Source organism: Phoxinus phoxinus (genome assembly GCF_949152265.1).
Source record: "Phoxinus phoxinus genome assembly, chromosome: 20".
In the NCBI taxonomy this organism is placed as follows: Eukaryota; Metazoa; Chordata; class Actinopteri; order Cypriniformes; family Leuciscidae; genus Phoxinus; species Phoxinus phoxinus.
The window spans coordinates 29,971,484-29,993,912 of NC_136895.1; the positions used below are offsets into that span (position 1 = coordinate 29,971,484).

Here is a 22,429-nt window from a genome sequence, read left to right on the forward strand (position 1 = left end):
TTACATTCAATTATAAATAATTTTGCTCTGTCCTAATCCCTAAGCTCTAGTATGAATATAGTGCATGCGATGTAGACTAATTAAATATATTTTCTTTCCGAAGATGAATACAGTCAGTATGTTTTTTTCTAATGGAAAAGAGGAAAAACAATCTGCTATAAATTCCTTTTGTGTTCCTTGGAAGATAGAAACTCGTCTGGCTTTGAAACGACGTGAGAGTGAGTATTTTGGGGGTAAACTATTTCTAAATCCATTTTCTTTCAGTCTCTTTGGCATCGTCTGAAATCCACTGCCTCAACGGTTCTACTCCTCGTAATATGAATGTTGTTTGCTTTTCGCTTTGAGTTTTGAAAAATGCTTTTGCCTTTTAAGAGTCTTTCTGTTGTTATCGTACAGAGCAACGGACCGCAGGCAGCCTGTGGCATCCACGAGTGTCAAATTTCATTTTCTTTGGACACTCCCCCCTGTTCCACTGACCGTTAACTGCAGAAAGCACAGTACATCTCTAGTCATTTTAGCATTTGAACCTGCTCTCCCTGTGAGGGAAGAATGACCTCACCTTTGCATCTTTTGAAAAATAGTCATATTCTTCTTCGTTCAAAAGCAACAAGACGGTCACTTTAATATTTATGATACCGATCGCAATGACCTCTCCTTTCACTGTGAATATATAGACCCCTTTGTGTGTGTGCGGACTGTCTGTAATGAATTCATAATCTCTGCAGTGGGTCTTTGTAGATTCCTATCAGACAGCAGATAAGACAGTGCAGTTGCACTCTAATAGCTGTCAGTCTGCTTTCCTTCCTGCTATGGATCAGTTCACTTTCAGTAGACAAACACACACACACACACACACACACACACACACACACACACACACACACACACACACACACACACACGAAGGGCTGTGTATACAGAAGCATGTTCTTCACACAGTGGATCTAAAGATAAAAGATGATGCATTTTCTAGCGATGGAGAGACTGCATTTCTGTAGCACGTTGAAAGGAGGTCCCCCAAGGCTCTGTACAAGGCCCCCTACAATTGATGCGTTTTCCCCCAAAACTTGGCGAGCAAGGGCCTCCACTGTCAAACACGCCCAAAGTTTTGAAAGCACCTCAAAAAGGCAAGTTTTTTTCAAAGCAGCTTCAAAGTTCAGCATTCAGCCTCAGAAAAACAGCCACTGCAATCGTATGTGCCCTGAAGCTACTCATGGAAGCTATTAAAAATGATTGTGGCACTAAACAGTGCTTTTGTATTAATACTGCTTGTTTATTAGCCTCGCATATGCTAAATTCAATTAAGCTTTGTGTGTTGCTTTGTTTAGTTGCTGAAACCAGTTATTCAAGTGTTTACCTTTTGAAAAATATAATATTGCAGTATAATATAATGAAGCTATATTTAGCCTTCTCTAATTGCTTAGTTTTAATGCACCAAGTTTTGACCTAATTATGCATCTACCTCTAAAAGAATAGTAAGCCATACAATAACAATATAAAACTATGAATTGGCTGCTTTTTCTAGTTCCACACAACAACATAGACGTTCCAAACACACACACACTGAAATAGCAAAGAAGAAAATATTTCCAGCATACAATGCTCATTATGGTCTTATGGATTGGCTATGTCGAGTGGTAAGTGATCTTCATCATTTCCCCCAGCATCCTCAGATGGCTCTTCAGCCCGCTGAAATTTACCATGCTAAGCTTTCCGCCACCAGGAGAACGTGGGACGCGCTGTAGCGTTCGATTTATAAGCCTGATTAAACTGGGCAAGTGTGAGTAAGAAACATGAGGGAAATCAACATAAAATCACAGCAACGCTTTACATGGCGTTCCTGCTGATTGGGTCTTGGCCCTTTATGATGGCACAGATCACCGTGGCCCTTAAATAAAGAGAAAAATGCGTGTAAACAATACTCCAGGGCTTCTCTGTAAAGAATGAGTTATTGTGCTAGGCCTTTGTTCATTGTTTGGTGCTGTAATAGGTGCAGGCCTTTACCTTGCGGTGTTTCTACACAATATGTATTGTGAATCTCTCTGATAAACACCCAGTGATGTATTTTTTAGTAACTTCTTAGCCCAAAACACAGAGCTTTATTTCAATACACTGCACATAACCTTTGTTTTTCTAATGTAAATTACTGCTTCACTCGTTTAGGATTGGGTAATATTTAAGTCTGATTTCTTGATTTCTTTCAATAGTTTTAATTTAGTTAAAACTGACAGTTATTATAGTTTCTGATCGTGTTTAGGATATATTAAACACCAACGTTTGTTTTATAGAAACATGTATAGCTAATTATAGTAATCTAAACAGCGTCTATAGCTGTTGTTTTCTCCAAACACAAGTGTTGATTCTGGTTACGCAAGACTATTCTTTTCATACGGGGTAAATATGTACAAATTGGCTATTATAAAGAAAATGAATCTGATTAGGGTCAGTTTATTCCCTCCCGACTTCTTATGGAGGTGGGATAGTTTTAGCGAGGGTTTCAAATGACAGATAGTCCATCTGTGCGCGCTCATTCACAGTGTCGTGAACGCGCAGAGGCCTCCCCCTCCTGCGCTGTTTTGGGGAGGGTGAGCGAGCGGGAGAAAAGGGGGGCAAAAGAAACCCCTACCAAACTGCCCCTACCCCCAGTCGAAGTCCCGGACCTGAAAAAAGAAGAAAAGAATCTGATCCAGCTCTGGGACGCGGTGGACCGACAATCGACCAACATTTAAAGCTCTTTTATAAAGCGCTTGTAGAGTTTCGTGCGCTCTTGGAGAGTTTACGCACGGACGCCGTCGACATGGCACGGATAACTGTTTTCTCCCGTTGAAAACTTCGCGTATCCGAGGAGTTATTCGGACCCCATCTCTGATTTACATGGATGCAACATAGGACGCTTTTGAGAGGAATTATACGGTCGCACCGCATCTGCATCGACCCGAACTAAAGTTACGTGGACGTGCTTGGAACTATTGTAAGTAAACATCATTTTCTATGGTCATTTTAATCCGTAAAATCGTTCATGTATACTTTTTTGGCAATTTTTAGACCGTTTCTATTCACTAAATAAAACCATTTAACGATTTTATTGCTCGATTTCGTTTCCTATCACTTTAGGAATGTCTTGTTTTTATGCATTATGTGCAGGTTTTGGCAACACATTTTTTAGTAAATGAGTCGATGAGTTTTCAGATGGATTATTAGGCTGTTTTATTTCCTTCATGCTCTGTTTGGGGTCTTTGAGACCCCCAGTACGCTACCCTTTCAATAGCTTCAGAACTTCATGACTTTTCCTCATCGAGGAGTGATTATACACACATTTTTCATAGAGGACTTTTGAAATGTTGCATTCCTTCTGTTTGGAGTCTCTGAGACCAAAATATAAAACTATAATTAAAAATGCACGCACATTGTGGCTGTTCACTTTTGGCAGTATAGATTTGTTTTATTGTCATTTTTTTAATTGTGTTGAAATGTCAATTTGGCCCCATACTATTCTGGGGAATAAAAATGCATGTTTGCTTTGTGATGGAGTAGAAGGTTAATGCTTTAATAATATCTGTGGAATGGGGAAACACATATCTTTTGTTTAGGTTAGAGGAATGCATTTTATATTTCTTAATCTTGTAAAATGACTGCTAATAAGATTTTGAACATCAATACAGTAAAGTCAGTCTCAGGTGATGAGGAATATTGGATAGTAACTTTCTGGAGGATTAAAGTAATGGTCGCATTGACATTAGCTGCTAATGTGGGAATGTGGAGTAGAAAATTGTGCATTTTGGTTTTGAATAGGAAGGAATTATTGCAGATAATGTTCACTCTATTCATCAAGAGTTGTTCTCGCACAACTATTATACTGGGGATTTTTGGCTGTATTTTCATGGTAGATTAATTTTTTTTTTTTTTTTTTTTGTTATGCTTTTTCAGCCCAGTTGTGCCATGGCCTACAGACTATACAGTGTAATGCAGTACATGCGTTCATACAGTACAGGTTTTAGCGAGACTGATTGAAAGCATAGTGCAGGTATTGTCTTGATTCATTTAGTCACAGATAATACGGGCCTCATTAATCACTGTAATGTGACTTCAGGGGCCCCGTATCAGAGTGACTCAGGAGTGAAGTGGTTTTGCTTTTCAGAAAACTTTGGCTTAACAGTTTGCTTTGATCTAAAAGAAATTTAGATTCAGACTTTGTTGATGTCTCATCCTGTAACTTTGATGGCAAAGATCTACTCTAGGAACTCCTCGAAAAGGACGGCCATCATCGATCCTTTCATGAAATGCGTACCAGCTTATTTTTGAGCATTAATGGCAAAAACGTGTTTGTTTTCACAGTCAAAATCTGGCTTTGTTCTTTGCTGCAACTTGCAAACTCGCAAGGATGTTGTAGATTCTAAATGTCACTATAATTGGACAATTTATCACCGCTGATCACTGTCAGATCTTGAGAGATGTTAAGACAAATGCGTAGGAATGCAGCCAAACAGAAGCCGTTAGCCGTGACTGCGGTCTATAGACCTGTAGTTTGGCTCATTTTTCTTTTGTGGCTAAACAATAACGCAGAAGAAATCAATGAAGTCGTGTTGTGTCAGAATGAAGAAATTTTTCAGAGGATGTAAAAACTTCGTTTGGCGAACCAACTTTGATTTCCCGTGTGCGCTCTGTGTCACCTTTGGACAAAAAGTTAATTGAATTGAGCTGCGGATATGAGTTCTAGTGAAATGTCTTTTGTAAGGTGTCTTCCCCAAGGTTTTGAAATTCATTTCTGCAAAGTTATTCCTTCTGGTGTCGTCTTTTTTTTTTGTGGGTATGTGTTTTCCTACACTTATCACGGTAACCTTTTCCCCCATTTGAAATAGGGATCAAAGGACAACGCCTCAGAGAGATTCTGGACACGCTATGCCAAAATAAATATTCTCCTGACTTGAGAGAAAAGAGAAGGGCAGCGCTCTTGCATTTGCGTGCATTACAGATATAGCCTCTTGTTTACATGAGCTAGAGTAGCTAATGATGCTAAATATAAAATGTGTGTCGTGCTTTAAATGAGCAGCATCTCTCTTTCATTTTCTTAGCATTAGAGACCTTGTAAGGTGTCTTATATCACTTCCTAAAGTACATAAAGGGTGTTTGATAGAATACAGTTGCGCACAGCCTTGTATTCATTGGCGCCATAGTGCAGGAAATGCTAATGGAGTGGTAGAAATATCAAAACAACAATTATACAAAAAGCTCCCTCTCACTGTGGTTATTGTAGCCCTTGTGTGCCAATGTGATCGTAGTCAAAGATAAAATTAGGCGAGTTTGTGTAACAGCGAGAGCAGTGCAATTATCAGCTTGGGTTTTGAATGGCAGATGCAGTGGTGGCGGTAATGGCAGCTGCGCTGCAGCTCCTCACATTATCAGCAGAAAAGGGAGGGGAGGAGAGATGTTCGCCTAAGCTCTGCCAGCTAATTGTGTTTATTCCTCTTAATTTGTCCCGAGTGCTAAATCGGTGCTCTTCAGCTCACGGTGGGTGCAATTTGTCTGGTGGTTATAAAAGAACGAGGGCCGTGTCTTTGAAATGAGCTCTTCTGGTCTTAATGCGTCCGTAGCTTGCGTCCACACGCACGGCCGGGCAGAAGGAGCCTTGGCCTCCTCGTTCTGCCACGGTTTTGCAGCTTTCCTCCACGACCTGAGGGACAGGCGGTCAGTCTGGTGGAATTATCCAACACTTGTTCAGACGTGTTCGCAGAGAAAATCGCAACATTGTCCGTGACAGGCCTTGTTGAAGATGAGGAATAGCCTCTACTGGTAAATTATATTAACTCTCTGGCCTATGTTGTCCATTCAGTCCAACAGGTTAGCGGCGAATCCAAGATAAGACGCCAAGCAACCCACCCCTGCTGACGGGTTTGATCCATCTCACCCCAAAGTTTAATTTCATCTCACGGTTGGCCAGTTGCCTACGTGACGCTGCAGGACTGATCGTCCGGTCTCTGGGTGCTCAGTACTGCAGCGGTGCAGATAAAGCCAAGAGCTACTACCTTCTCCCCACACACCCTAGCAAGGCCTAAGCTTAAACCCCTCACCGCAAGACTGGATTTCAAACCAATGATATGCTCCGCTTGCTCTGATGCCGCTGCGATAATGCGTTCATTACGGTAGGAGGGCATTACATACCCGCCTCCCAACCTCTACCCCTCCCACCGGCCTCGACATGTTTAGCTGATTCATTGAGGGCACTTGTTGTTTACCCCCAGTCCCCCCACCATGATGATTTTTCTGCTTTCTGCTCTTTAAGTATGATGACCAGCTGGCACTCCAGGTTGATGGGCATCCCGCCCATCCCCGAGGAGTTTAGACAATGCATATCTGTCATAAACACGACCCACCTTGGCTTCAGTCTGAGTTATGACCCCTACGAGAGTTGTGGAGACGGTCCCCGCCCTGTTCTCCATGGCTGGAGGTCAAGATGCCATCTGTGATTGGTCTGCTTATTCTCCACTTTGGCTCGATAGTTTACAGACCCCAGTGAACTAGATTGAAGGGTTGGATCCTTATTTGATAGACTTGGAGTGCGTGTGACCTTTCTGTAGGGCGACTTCAAATGAACAACAAAGTCATTAAGGGGATCCAAAACAATAAAGACTGCGAATCCAAAGTAGAGTCCTCTTGAATATCCCATTTGCCAAATTAAATGCTTCTAGTTTAGGGATGTGTGCTAGTTTAAAATTGTTATCAGGGGTGTTGCTTGTTGAGGCCTGGCGGTGATTGAATTTGCTGGGGGAAAGACAGGGTGTTGGTTCGGCGGGATTTGTTTGGGACCAAGTAGAGTTGAAGGGGTTTATAGTGACCCTATAGAAACCTCAGGGCCCAGTTAAGGGGACAGTTTTCAGGATGAGGGGCTTTTTCATGTGCTAAAAGCTGCTAATCCGCTGGCCTTTGTATGAGAGCAGAAAGCTCAGGGCAAGATGGGAAAGCCATGGCTTTCAGAGCCCGGCCTTTTGTTGTCATTTCACCCAAATCAGGGGACATCTGTTAGGATCGGGGGTAGATTCCCAGCTGACGGTGGAGAACGGGGATGGAGGAGGAGGAGGAGGGAAGGACAAGATACGCTGGTGGGGGTGGGAATGTTTAAGGGCTGATGGATGTGTGTAATTGTTTGTAATGCAAGCATGAAAACATGGGCCTCTGGGAGCCGGAGACGCATTTGTATGTGTGTGGACAGAGGGGCCTTGTAGTTATGAAACAGTCAGTCAAGTGTAGACGGGGTTAAACACGAGTAAATACCTGCCTGTCAATGCAAGCCATGCTCCCTTAATTAGGAATGACAAAATGGTTTGACAGCAGAGAAACAGGGAGCGCTATAGCCTCTAACTAGCACAAATGTCAACATGTGATTAAGCTCTGTTGGAAACTCATTACGTTCCTGAAACGCGGATCTGTTTTTCAATAAAAATCACATCTCTTTTTGTTCAAGTCAGTGCTGAATTAGCGTGAGTGATCTCACTCAAGTACAGTTTTTCCATTTGCATCCATTTCGATTCAAACACTTCCAATGGATGAGTCTCACAAAAAAAGAATCCAAGTTGCATTCATCCAAAAAATTGAATGGAAAAAAATATATTTTGCATAAGAAAACGCTTCTTTGTTTAGGTTTTGTGGCATTATCGTAATGACAATTAAGCACATTTTCCCTGTAAATTCCTATTACTGTCCTACAAAATATGATTTCAGGTTTTGTTTTAAGCACAAAGAGCTAAAGGTAGTAAAAAAAAAACACATTGTTCACTCCTGCATGGCATTTCGATTATGGCACTCTGTAATTATAGCTGTACTGTGTTCTTCGAGTGAACGAGGACGCGTTCTCCACGACTGAGTCAGGGATGCTATGGATTCTGCGTCAGCGGGGCGTAAAAGAGCTAGAGCGAGTGCGAAGGAGTTCACTCTCTCTGTCTCTTCAAGCGAGAGGGAAAGATGATTTGCTATGTGCAGAACATCCCCCAACCCTGCCCTCATGCGATATGACATTTTGACGTGTAAATACAAGGCCTCCAGGACGCCGACTGTCCTCGGGCTGATAACATCATTATCTCTGATTTAATTGCAGCATTGAGATGCCACCTGAAGATGTTTATTGTATTGGTGTGTATTCAGATATGATCCATCACCTCTGGCCGACAACATGTTTTTTGTGCTACTTTTCTGCTTTTTAGCCCCCTGCCATTGAGAACATAATTGGAAAGTTAGATAAATGAACATCAACTTGTGTTTATTGTACTGTATGCACAAGTAATCCGTTTTAAAAGTAATTCCGCCTCTGGCGGGGACAAAAATCAACAACCTGCCAATAATGCGAGTCCAGATTACTTTGTGCCAGGACGGAGGCGGTCATCTTATTTGTTTGTTTTCCTAGAGGCCTCCTTTGCTTTTGAAGTTTTCGTATTCTCCCATTTTGCTCATAAATGAGGCATGAAGCCATACTCGGTGTTTTGTCACGTAAGTGGGGATTTTCAGGGAATGAAATCCCGCCGCAGAGATTACCGAGACTAATATCACCTTGCGATCTCCTTTTATTAGCTCCATTACATCCTCCGTATTCTGACCTTGTTTCGGCATTGACTGCAGCTCTTACATGGACTTTTTATCTGCCCATTGGGGACGGGACGGAGCAGAAGGGGAAGGGGTTGAATCACGGACAGCGTGAATGAATGAGGAGATGAATTGCACGTTATCTTCCCCCTGCCTATTCAGCGTGTGATTGGGGAGGCGATAATGTCGACAAACAGAAGGGTGTAGCCTGCGCGGGCGGATTACAGTCGACTACATGAGCCAGAGAAGATGCATTGGATAAAACATGAATGTGGTATTAGATCTGCTCCTCCACTCGGACACCTCTCTCGCTTTGGGTATATCAGGAAAATTGTTTGCACGACTAAAATCAGAAAACTTTGGCTGTCCGTTTACACAACAACTGCGTTTTTGGGGCCTGGAAATGCAAACTTTTGAGCGGTTTTCAAAATGCACGTTTCAAAAACTGTAGAGTTTAGTCTTTGTAAACTACAAAAACATGAATTTGTTAATACGTGTTCAGTCTATAGTTTCTTATAGTTTCTTAAGTGACATCGCCATCTACTGGCCTGGCTGCATAATCCAGCGTTTTTAGTCATTTTTTGCCGAATATGTGTGAACCGGATCGTTTTGACAACGTTGCCGTCTGTACATGAAAAACGCAAAGGAAAACATTTCCATTCTCGAAGACAATAACGTTAGCATTTAGATATAGTGTCGGTACTTAACAAAATTGAGTTTTTCCCACTGAAAAAAAATTGTGAAAAAGAATTTTCACTTAATTACAAAGAAACTGCAAATTACATGTTGAATTAATCATCAAAAAAAATTGCAGTGCACGTTTAGCTTGAAAGTTTACCTTTAACTTGCTAATGTGTCACTTTACAAAAGTCGCTAATCAGCATTGCTACTGCCATTTTTGTGTGGTTTTTCATCTACGTTTTTACCTTTTAATAAGTGCATGAAATATGTGCACTGCACAGACTCTGGAGTAGCGTCCGCAGGCTTCACGCGCAGCTAATAAGCTAAGAGGGCCTGTACATTGTAAATCACTGTGCTCTTGCTCTTCTAAATAGTCGTCAGAGAGAGACGTGCTAGTAATTCGTAGCAGAGGGCAGCCTTGTTTGAGTTTAGCGCGACAGGCTTTGAAAGTGATGGATGGCCATCTTTCTCTTTGTTTATCTCTGCAGATATATGAATCTTAAAAAGCATGAAAGCGGGATAAAGATCTGAGAAATCAAACTAAATGTATTCAGCCGGAGATCTGAAGGTCAAGAAAGCGTGTTTGTGTGTGTGTGTGTGTGTGTGTGTGTGTGTCGGGCCCCATGATTCAATTACTAGATGTTTTGTGAAAGGATTTGTGTTGCTCATAGGCAGACGTATCGTGGATTACATTTTACCTTATGAAGTGCAGAAGAATTGAGCCATCTGATAAGAATATTACTTGTATGAATAAAAGAGATCACAGACGGTTGTTTTTGCGGCGTTTGTAAGAGGTTCTCAATCGATGTAGACAGGAGGTTTCATATTTCAGTTCATGCATCTTCACTCGGATTCTGTTCCTGTGGCTTTCTGCTGTGTAGCTCCGCCCACTCTGGGATCTCATTGGTCCAAAATCCTGCTATGCATAAAACATTAAACAGCTTCTGATTGGTTGTGATTGTTGTGCATTCGTTTCATGGTTATTGTGGAGAGACCATCACTTTTTTGTGTATATATAGTGATTAATTGTATCTAACATCAACATTTGTAAATATTATATATACACTATACACTATATATATTTATATACATTCTTATATAAATCTTAACAATTAATAAATAAAAAATTTAAGTAAATGTATTTAATGTTTTGTTTTTGTTTTTTATATTTTATGCGTTTTTTTGTTTTGTTTTGTTCTTATCTTTAATATCTTTAATAAATAAACCAATAAATATACTAATTACCTTGGATTTACCATGTGTATGTGGTAAATAATCAGTCAGTAAATTAACTTTTTTAAATGACTTTAAAAAATATTTGTATTTGTGTTTAATTGTTTGTTCTCATGTTTAATAAATAAATATAATAAATACCTTGGATTTAGTTTGCACCATGTGTATATGATAAAAAAGTCAGTCAGTTCCAATATTTCAGATTCCAGATTCCCGTGTGTGTGTGTGTGTGTGTGTGTGTGTGTGTGTGTGTGTGTGTGTGTGTGTGTTTGTGTGTGTGTGTGTGTGTGTGTGTGTGTGTGTGTGTGTGTGTATAGCGTGTTTTCCCCTGTAATGATGACTGCAATGTCTCCTGACAGGAGTTTTAAACACAAGACAAGCAAAATCAGCAATGAACCCTATAAAATCAGCATGCATTCGTGTCCGCGGAGCGTTCGCAGGAATCCGAAAAAGAGCGTATCGATTTCCCCGTCCGTGCCAAACATGCATCGCACACACACACACACACACAGGAGCAGGAGTGTTGGCAGCTCTCGATGAGATGCATGCGGCAGCTCCACATCAGAGCGTCTCCTGCTTTGTGTCTGCGCTGCCGCAGTTCACGGGGTGAGGAGAGACTCGGCTCGTGTGGAGGAGTGCGGCGTGTATGTGGAAGCCGTGTATTAATAATCTCGTGCTCAGTAGATCCACCGTGGGCTTCATCTCTGCGCTGTAGAGGTCGGCACCAGACGCTCGGCTCCTGGAGGCCTGCGCTTCTGCCCGGGCTCCGGCACAGAACCCGCGGAGACGCGTCGGAACCTCAGGACCGTTCAGTTCTCATGTGTACCAACGTTTCTTTCACATCATCTGCCATTATGTATTTAATATTCTTTTTAGCCCCCCCCCCCCCCCCCCGTTTTTTTTTTCCAAAAAAAGGGTCAGTGAAAGAAGGTCCGAAAGGGTTGTTTGTTTGTTCACCTTAGAATGTATATATATATACAATCTAAAAAATGCTGGGTTGTTTTAACCAAATTTTGGGTCAAATATGGACAAACCCAAACGTTAGATCAAAAATGCAATTTAAAAATGTAACCGATGGCTGGGTTTGTCCATATTTGACCCAAAATTGGGTTAAAACAACCCAGCATTTTTTAGATTGTATATATATATATAAATTATAAGCCATTAAACTTAAAAAAATGTTAAATAAATAGTTTCAAATATATAAATATTAAATTATATATTATATTTGTAAATAAATATATTAGATAATATATATTTTTATATATTATAATATATATTCATTTTTAATAACAATTATTTTTCAAAATAATAAAATCTGTTTGCATGATTTAACAACAAGCTGTAGTTTTTTGGGGGGTAGTTTTCGGTATTTAGCGTATTTTTTTTTTTTTTTTTTTTTATTAAACTTTGAAAGTTTACAATGACATTTAACATCAAACATAAAACAAACAGATATTGGGGAAATATACAGAGTAAAACATTAAATTCTACAAATTTTTTTTTTTTTAACAAAAGAGATGTTTTTATGCATTTCTTATTTCTAGTAATTGAGTTCAATGAGTCATGGAATATTTTAAGATCTTTACAGAAAAAATTAAAAGAGGGTGTTATAGACATTACTTTAGCTTTATGTATGTGAAACTTCCCAAGAAGAATGATTAACTTTAATGTGTTATCAATTATATCTGAGCCAGTATTACAGTCCAAGAAGAAAATCATGGCCTCATCTATTTTGATTATTTTGTAGAATGTATCAAAAACCATCATAGATACCTGCTTCCAAAAGTCTTCAGAGTATTTACAGTCACAAAATAAATGTATAAGCGTTTCAGATTCAAGATTACAAAAACAACATTGTGGTGAGAGATCCTTTTTAAACTTACTAAGAAATATATTACACGGATTTAGCGTATTTATTATCAACATTTCATTTGCTACATCCGCCATCTTGGATTTAATTTTTTAGCAAATTCAGTTAAATTAAATTCTTACCTTTCAGAAAATTTTGTTTGTTCACTTTAGCATGTCAAATTTTTATGTTTTATTTATTTATTTTCTGTTTATATATATATATATATATATATGTATATATTAATACTTATTATATATATACTTACTTTTTTATGATAAATTTAATAAAATAACATTTAATAATATTAATGCATTTTTTTGACATATTACTTAAAAATACACACTTAAACATAATGTCAGGTTTTAATGATTTAATTACCACCTATTTTCTGGTGCTTTCCGGTATTCAGGTGATCATATGATAACATTGTATTGCTCTGATTTCATTTCTTTCACTGGCCACAATACTTCTGAGATTTACTGCAGTATGCATGAGACACTGCCTTGTGATTGGCCCGGATGAGGCGTGTTAGAAGGCAGCGTAATTACGTGTGGATTAGCTTTAGCTGTGGCCTATCGCGCGATCAAGCGCCGCAGCTCGCAGTGCTGTTGGGAAGTTGGTAGTGTGTGCTAGTGGGTGATATATGTGTAGTGGCAGAGGAATAGATCCACTCTCCCATGGGCGTCCGGCTTATTACAGTGTGACCAGTGAACAATGGCTGTATACGCTACATTTATCTATTTGTGTCCTCCGGCGATGTCCAGCTCGGGATGAAGCTGAGTCCACCCCGCGCCGAGTCACACTCGATTATCAGAGAGGCTCGGATACTCTGCCACCTCTTAATTAAAGGCGCTCTGCAGTTTTTCCTAAATAAAGTCAATGCCTGGATGAATCGATACACAGACAGGCACTTTCCACGAAATAAAAGGCACTTTGTTTTATTTTTCAACAGGAAATCTTTCGGAAAATGTTGTTCTCGGGATGCCATTGATTTAAAGGCTCCGAATGATGTCACTTCCATGATGCCACAGTTGTTCCTGCTCCGGAGAAACATGACATTTGTGCCTTTATTGCTTTAAAAACGTAATGAGACCCCAATTTATATCATATATTTTAAAGTGTAATTTATTCCTGTGAACAAAGCTGTATTTCCAGCATCATTACTCCTGTCTTCAGTGTCACATGATCCTCCAGAAATCAGTATAATATGATGATCTGATGCTCAAAAAACATTTCTGATATAATGTATAATTGTTTCAGGATTCTGTGATGAATAGAAAGTTCAGAATAGTTCTTTTGTAACATTATTCATGTTCAAAAGTTGATTGGGGTCTGTTAAAAAAAAAAAAATTTGGGGGGGGGGGGTTAAATAAATCAATACTTTTATTCAGCAAGGGTGCATTAAATTGATCAAAAGTGACAGTAAAGACATGTATAATGTGACAAAAGCTTCAATTTCATTTAAATAAAATAAAACTTTCTATTCATCAAAGAATCCTGAAAAAAAAGAAGTTATTTTAAATTCTCATAATATTTCACAATATTACTGTTTTTTTGTTGTATTTTTAAACAAATACATGCAGCCTAGTTGAGCATAAGAAACTTCTTTTAAAAACATAAAAAATCTGGTTATTAATTTGAACGGCAGTGTGTGTGACGGTCATGATCGTTTAGGGCTGATTCGTGAGAGGTGTGTTACGACGACATGAAAGAGAGTCCAAATGACTGTGTGTAGACTATAAGATGATGAAATGATCTGCTGGGATTCGTGTGTGTGTGTGTGTGTGTGTGTGTGTGTGTGTGTGTGTGTGTGTGTGTGTGTGTGTGTGTGTGTGTGTGTGTGTGTGTGTGTGTGTGTGTGTGTGTGTGTGTGTGTGTGTGTGTGTGTGTGTGTGTGTGTGTGTGTGTGTGTGTGTGTGTGTGTGTGTGTGTGTGTGTGTGTGTGTTGTTGTTGTTCATGCGTGTGTCGGTGAAGGCAACAGCGTGTGTGCTGGCGGGGAGCTCCGGTCGGTGTGGAATGAGGAGGCGAGTGTGTGAGTGTGTATGTGATGCACTCATATCCGCCGAAAAGAAGAAAAGGAAATGCAGAAAAAGATAATGAGTGGAAATAGAAATCGCAGTGCATTAAGACTAAAAGCGGCCACAGAATACGAAAGGCCACATCCGGACTGGATTTTTACAGACGCCGTATGGTTGCTAATGTGTCAATAAGGTGTTGCTATGTGTTCAGAGACGTTTCTAGCAGTGGCTTAAAGGAGTAGATCACTTCAAAATTAACATTTCCTGATAATTTACTCTCTCCCACGTCATCCGAGATGTTCATGTCTTTCTTTCCTCAGTCGAACAGAAATTAAAGGACAAGTTCGGTATTTTACACTTAAAGCCCTGTTTACAGATCGTATCTGATGAAATAGAACTGTTAAGATTAAAATTTGGACACATGCTCCTGTCCCGAGAATTTTAGGTTTATTTCACTTTTGTGGACCTATTTTGCCAAACGCGTCACACCCGTGATTCTTCCGTTGAGAGCTTGAATAATAGACACTCCAGCCCAGTTGGTGGCGATAATGCACCTTTGCCAATTGCAAGCAAACCGCTGGCATTTCACTGAATACACAGAAGAAGCAGAAGAAGAAGCGGCGGAGTAATACCGTACCTCACACAGCACATTCAATACAAGTCACTGGAGTTGGACAAACACTACGATAAAACCTGTTGGAAAGCATCTTTTTCAGCGAGTTTTGAGTGCGCACATCAGTGAACACCCCTGACCACTCGGTGAGTTTCACGTCTTTGTGGGGGGGGGGGGGGCGAAATAAACCTAAAATTCTCGGGACAGGAGCATGTGTCCAAATTTTAATCTTAACCGTTCTATTTCATCAGATACGATCTGTAAACAGGGCTTTAAGTGTAAAATACCGAACTTACCCTTTAAGGTTTTTTAAGGAACTTGTTCCAGGATGTTTCTCCATATAGTGACTTCAATGGAGTCCAACTTGGTCCAAATTGCAGTTTTCAGTAAAAAGTATTTAAATGTTTTTTTTGTTTTTTTTTGTTTATAAAATGGCCCATACGGAAATGTAATATATGACATATATGTCCCTATATCGCTAGTGACGCCGTCATATATGCTAAATATAAGACAATATATTGCTATCACATATATACATATCTCTACATGTTGATATAGGTTTTTAACATATATAAATTTGCCATATTAAATGAGTATATTGACATATATTAATATGATGTATATGATTATGATTTATATAATACTGTATGTTTTGACCATGTCACCGATATGTTTAATTTATATATGCCAAACTATTTACTATTTAACTATTTATTTCAAGTCTACAGATCAAGTCTACATATCCACATTTCATTTCAATTTCTATCTCATTTTCGAATCTTTTATAAATAAAATGTATTATTTATTATTATTTTACCTCTTCTTGACCAGCTCATAAAAAACAAAACAAATACTACACAAATTCTATTTGAAAACTGATAATTATATATGTGACATGCATAAAAAAACACTATTATACATACATAAAATATATGGGCTGGTTTTATATGTCAGTTGTTCCATTTTCTAATAGGTTTTATATATGGGCTTATATATTTTATATATGTATATTTCATATGTGTACATATATTACATTTCCGTATGGGCCGCTGGTTTGTCTAGATAAGACTCTTATTCCTTGGCTGGGATCGTGTCGAGACTTTGAAGCTGCACTGAAACTCACATTTGGACCCCATTGAAGTTGGTATACGGATAGTTTCAATGGTATACGGATGGTGTCGACTACCGTTGAGATGTACATGCCAATTACATGAATCCCAGCACTGCGCTAGGGCCTAGACACACGTATTAGCAATCGCCTCAAATTGTGTCCCAGCAATTCATTTTCATTTCCCTTCAGCTAGGTTTGTATTTTCTTTGCTAAAAATGTTAGCTTCACCAAAACAACAAGATCAGGGTGTCTCATGACTCAAACACGGGGCTTTGATAACTCAGATGGTGGCATGCTTGTAATTTGCCCAAGCTAATATCGTTAACGTCTAAGTGTCTAGTGAACAACATCTTTGTTAGCCAAAGGGTTTGCGGCGCTCTCTCAGATTCCAAATAAGGCAGCATCCCAAGTATGTTTCGTGTTGTTCGGCGTCTTTCGTGTTATTATTTCTTCCCATCTGATAACGGCGTTTGATGTCCGCGGCCATGTTGTGAGAAGCTTCATGCGGGACATCTGAATCTTCCCCAACAACTCGGAGAAGCAGCATGGTGACTTCCTAAACATCTGTGTGGGTCAAATTTGAGGATCGTTGTGCGCAGCTGGAAAAAAAAGCCAAAAAAATGTGCTATTTATAAAAGTCTAGAGCTAAACTGCCTATTATTATGGTATGAATTGTGTAACTTCCCAAGACTACTATTAAAATAATGTATGATTAGTACAGGTGTCCCACTGGGTTATGTCCTTGGCCCTATTGTTTTGCACTTGAAGTGAAATTACAGTGGCTTGTTCTACAAATCAAGCACTACTATGATGTTTTATTTATTTATTCTGAAGAGAAATACTCCTAGTGTATGTGTTCACTAAAAACATCCAGCATAACGGTAATAATTGTGCGTCTAGTGGAGCTGCTCAAGGAGGGCTATTGATTTTCCTCCACTCTCTCCGGCTTGTTTTTCTTTATTTTGCCTTTGGATTCCAGCTTGGTGCGGTCGGATCTTTCACAACCCGTCGTGAGGTTTCCTCCTGCTTCTTGGATGCCGTTCAAGCTGGAAAATAGTAACAGAAGTGAAATTCGATTACGGAGACAGAAAGGATGCTCATTTAAAAGGCATGAAAGTAGCTATCATCAATGGATTGCTTTGTCCTAGAAGAGGTGGATTTTTTCAAAGATATGAGAAGGGTAATGCTTTAAACACAGGCATGCTTGTGGTACACGCATGAGTTCATGCTTGTATTTATATTTATAGTCAGTGACTTTTTTCCTGATTTAAAGACCTAAGTATGTGTTCTCTCTTTGTGATTAGTTTTCAACCATCTGATTTTTGTTGTTGTTGCAGTTAAATGCAATGTTTCTGAATGAAAACATGAGGCATAAAAGTCGGAGTAACAACTCAATATGTGTTGAGCAGTGAATGTACATTAATTCACCTCGTAACAAAAAAACTGTGAATCGTTAATTTCATTTCATTTCATTTATATAGCACAAATAAACACAACAGAAGTTGACCACTATGCTTTACAAGGTAAAAGTCCAGGACACATGAAATAAGGAGCAGAATTAACCATTAACACATAATGTAATAAAACCATAATTTAGATTTAGTGAAATGCTCGGTCAAAAAGAAAAAAAATTGCTTACATTTAAACTCATGTAAAGAGGACAGGGATCTCAGGACAGTTAAGTTATTTAAATGTTATTTTTATATAATGCTTTTTATTTAAAATGCACCTCATAACCCAATCTGGAATAGTTCTAGTTCTATCATTTTATTTGATATGATTTAATTTTATGTGCCTGGCTAATTTTGAAGGATTGACCTATTGAAGTATTTTCACGTCTTCTCCATCCTGCCATCATCAGAATGGCAGTTATGAGCTTCATCTGGGTTTCCACATGATAAATATCAAAGACGGCTGACATTTGCCCTCTTAAATTCAGTTAGCAGTGAGCAACAGTACGGATCAGCCCGGCGGCTGAATATTAATCTCTTTCCAGTGAATGTGATCAGAATCACTTTGCTTTTAAAGTCATGAGAACGTAGAGACGTGTTGTCTGGATTACTGCAAATTAAGAACCGTAGTACAAAATTCAGAGCAAATGTGAAATTGAAAAGTGCTAACCCCGACTATTATAAAGGGGTGCGGACCTTTGTCATTGGAGCCGTGGTTATTAATATTCCAGGCACGTTGATCTGTGGTGCTGGTTTGGGAAATGCAGATTCAGTTTTGGCATTCTTCATGCTTCGTTCCTTTCTCCAGTGCTCCTGTCCTTTCACTAGTAGCAAAAGTTCACAAATCCTTTGTCTTCCCAACAGACAAGTCAAGGTACATGGAAGTCAAGTGTGTCATGGAAATAGCTAAAGTGCCTCATGCATATTTCATCTAGACGAGTGTCTGAGATGGAGTTTGTGAGTATTCCTGAGTGTGTAAGGGTTTTGTCCAGCTCCAGTATAGATTTCTGTCTTCGGATATGGTTACTCTATAGACAGACACAGATTCGCTGTAGCTCAGCTGACGTGAGGGGCTTTAGAAGACGTCCAGTCACACACACAAATACCAAAGTAAGAGAATTGATGCTAGTTGAAAAAAGAGTTTGTGGTCGTTCATCTGTTTTCCGTTGTGATATTATAGCCAAAGGTGATAACTTTGCTCTGAAACTTTTTGGCTGACGTCAAGAATCAAGTTTTCAACCCCTTCCCTATAACCATCTGCCTCTATTCTGGTATGTTTCACAATCGAATCAATTCCAGATGGTTAAAAACATGTCTGTCCTACATTGCCTTTGCAAAATATTCAAAATGAAATGATGTCTCATATTGATGGCACCTTGGAAAGCTAGTATACAATCTTTTGTTGGTCTCATTAAAATTGTGTCTTAGATGTATCTGTCCTAAAACATAACCGTTTTGGCTTCTTGTATCCCAACAGGGCAATTCCCAGCTCATGTTTGTTGAGCCACAGCCCAGGATCCATTGTTTACAAGATGCTCAATTGTACCGTGGAGCCATTAATCAGTTTGGGGCCCGGTTGCCTCAGAGTTATTTTTATCTCACAGCAGGCACTAGAGTTCTTTCAGGGCAACCCTGCTTTTTATTCTAGACGCCCCTCCAGCACTACTGCCAACTTTACCGCCAGCCCTGTCTATAAATACATTCACCTCTCCTTAGAGGCTTTGAAGTCCCCATTCATGCTTCTTATGTGTCCCTTCAACTTCAGAATCCAACGGCAGACAGGAAGTCATGCGGCCCCCTCTCTTTCCAGAGTTGTGCGGGTCACAGGGAATGGCAGGATTACCCCCATGATGGACAGTTAAAAAGAGCAATTGCCAAGTTGGCGACGAGGGTCGGTTATAAACAACCCTTCGGCATGGATTTTTTTTTTCTGTAGTTGCCATGGAGAGCGCCGACTCACCCGACCTTTGACCCAACACTTGACTGAAACCAGACTGCAAGTCTGAACATGTGGGCGGAGTTTCAGCACCCTCCCATAAACTCTATTTGAAACATAATTTGTGTCTGAACTCCATAGGTTCTCTCCTATATGAATAATGCTGTAAATTTGTAGAAAATATTACCCAGAATAGCTGACAGACACTTTTTTTCTACTTCCACCCCATCAGCTCAGTGTCAGACCAAGTTCTCTACAGTTACGGGGCTAAAAGTGAGTTTTCCCAGTCCGTCTATTTTTAGCCTTGGCCTCGGGTGGAGATGAAACAGGAGCTGAAGGAATAGGAGGAATTTGGGTTTTTCAAGAAGCCATCATTTCATTTTTTTCTCTCCCTCAATCTGCCAATACATGTCTATTGTTTTCATTTTAGCCACTGCTAAAACTGCCAATTCCTTCGACCAGGGAATTCCCAGAATATGTGACCCTGGATCACAAAACCAGTCTGGAGTCGCACGGGTATATCTGTGGCAATAGCCAACAATACATTGTATGGGTCAAAATTATTGATTTTTCTTTTATGCAAAAAATCATTAGGATATTAAGTAAAGATCATGTTCCATGAAGATATTTAGTAAATGTCCTGCCGTAAATATATAAAACATGTATTTTTGTGAGTGAATGCAGCACAATCGTGAACATAAATGCACAACTTTAAAGGAGATTTTCTCAATGTTTCCATTTTTTTGCTCCCTCAGATTCCAGATTTTCAATAGTTGTGTCTCGACCAAATATTGTCCTATACTAACAAGCTGAATAAGCCATGTATAAATCTCAATTTTAAAAAATGTACCCATGTGACTTGTTTTGTGGTCCAGGGTCACATATTGTGACTACTTTCTACAACCTGTTTGTTAAGCTGTTTTGAATTCCCATGATGCCCCGGGGGTCACATCAGGCTAGACAGTTCTGTCCTGTGTAGTTGAGAGCTGAACGTCAGTGAGGCGTTCTTTAATCTGCAAGGTTGCATGTTCTTACCTGTAAGTCTCCTTTCCTTATACCCGTTCATAAACAGCCATGTTTTGTATGTATTAATTTAGTTTTTATCAATCAATGTTGTCTCGAGTCCTAGGGAGATTCTATCCGCCACTCCTGTCTGTGCTGAATGTGAAGTGAGCCACTTGACTTGCAAATGGATGCAAACGTGAGTGGCGTATCACGCTCGAGTAACTGAAGAAGGATCAGTGACACTTCCCATAGGCAAAGATTTATTGGCGGCTCCCGCCTCTCCAGAGAACAATTCAGCCATCCCCCTTTCCTTCTGTATGTGTGTAACCTGCAGACTCCCACCTCAGGATTTAATGGAACTTCCGGGAGACTTGCCATTCATGGTACAGCGACTGTTACGCTGCTCTCAACAGCGGCCTTAATTGCTTTCAACACGGTGGCCGTTTAGTTAAAACAAGCTTGCCTGTCAGGGAACATCCTAGTAAATTCGACCGCAAGGCTCCCCGAAACATCTCATGCAGACTAATCTCCGCCACCGCATTGCCACCTTCTTGAACCCCACAGTAAAATCCCAAGCAAGGAGTCTTAGATTATCTTTTAGGCCCAGGGAGTCGATGAGGAAATAACTGTGTTAAGCTAGCGTGAAACTTCCAAACCAAGACCTCCCGCCTCAACAACACACGCTAGCCTAAATAAAAGGCAGTGACATGTAAAGGCCAAGTAGGGTAACCCATACTCCGAATTTGTCCTTTGCATTTAACCCATCCAAGTTAGTGCACACACACATACTGCAATCTGTGGACACACACAGTGGGCAGCCATTTTGCGGTGGCGCCTGAGGAGCGATTGGGGGTTGGGTGCCTTTCTCAAGGGCACCTCAGTCGATTCCAGACCGTTTTAAGAATTGAACCCGCAACCTTCGGGTTACCAATCTGACTCTAACCATTAGGCCACGACCAAATGGACCCCTGCAGCTTGGACCGTCTGTTTGACATTGATACCTCTCAGTACATAATTGATATTCACCTGTCTCCTCTTAGACGACGGTTAGATTAAGGTTAAAACCGGAGGGTTTCAAAATGCCATCCGTAGGTTTATAGGCAGGAGGTTGGAATGGCAAATCAGCTGAGATTGTCACTGTAATGAATTCATCCCTGGCTGTAAAACCTCTCTCCATACATTAACCTGCTCTTTAAAGGTTAGCGCACACCCTCCTTCCAAGGGTACGTAGCCCCCGCTAAGTGCACCGCGCACATATTGTTGTCATTGCCGTAGCTTGCTCCAACTAGCCTGATTGTCCCCATCATATTGTGTTTATGAAAAGATATTTCTCTCACAGTGGTTGCTGATTAGCTAACTAATTGTAAGCGGCATAAAGGGAGGCCGGGCTCAGACGTTGGCATGCGGAGAGCTGCGCTTAACAGTTCCACTCCCACACTCTCATTAAAATACCATTCAGAGTCTGGATATTTGTTTTAGCTGTGGAATGCTGGGAAGGGGGATGCCTAGCGCAGGGAGGAAAGGTAGTTTATGTCGGCCGAAAGGACATTCCTCATTGACACGGAATGTGGGATTTGGTTTTCGCAAAGCCTCTTCTGCAATGACAATTACAGGTGAACTCGAAAAATTAGAATAATTTTGATGATTATGGCGTACAGTTTATGAAAACTTTTCACAATATTCTAATTTTGAATTTGGGGTTTTCATAAGCTGTAAGACATAATCATCAAAATTATAACAAATAAAGGCTTGAAATATCTCACTTTGCATGTAATGAGTCTATATAATATATTAGTTTCACCTTTTAAGTTGAATTACTGAAATAAATGAACTTTTGCACTATATTCAAATTTTTCGAGTTTGAACTGTAAAAAAAATATTTTCATGATTTGTTATCACAACTTTTTATCTTTTGTCAAATCAACTTCGATAACTAATGTGTGAAGATAACATA

At 39.8% G+C, this 22,429-nt stretch overlaps 1 protein-coding gene across 15 annotated transcripts in view; it reads left to right on the forward strand.

The window, feature by feature from the left end:
- The window catches only part of ptprsa (protein tyrosine phosphatase receptor type Sa), a 234,714-nt gene that overhangs the window by 51,567 nt on the left and 160,718 nt on the right, over positions 1-22,429 (forward strand). For 14 of the 15 annotated variants that reach the window (XM_079594300.1, XM_079594310.1, XM_079594314.1 and 11 more), the window contains exon 1: positions 2,622-2,971. The exons of the other annotated variant lie outside the window; for it this stretch is intronic. The gene's annotated coding sequence lies outside the window, so the exon portion shown is untranslated. Of the gene's footprint in view, positions 1-2,621; positions 2,972-22,429 lie in introns of those variants that run through there. 15 annotated transcript variants of the gene reach the window in all.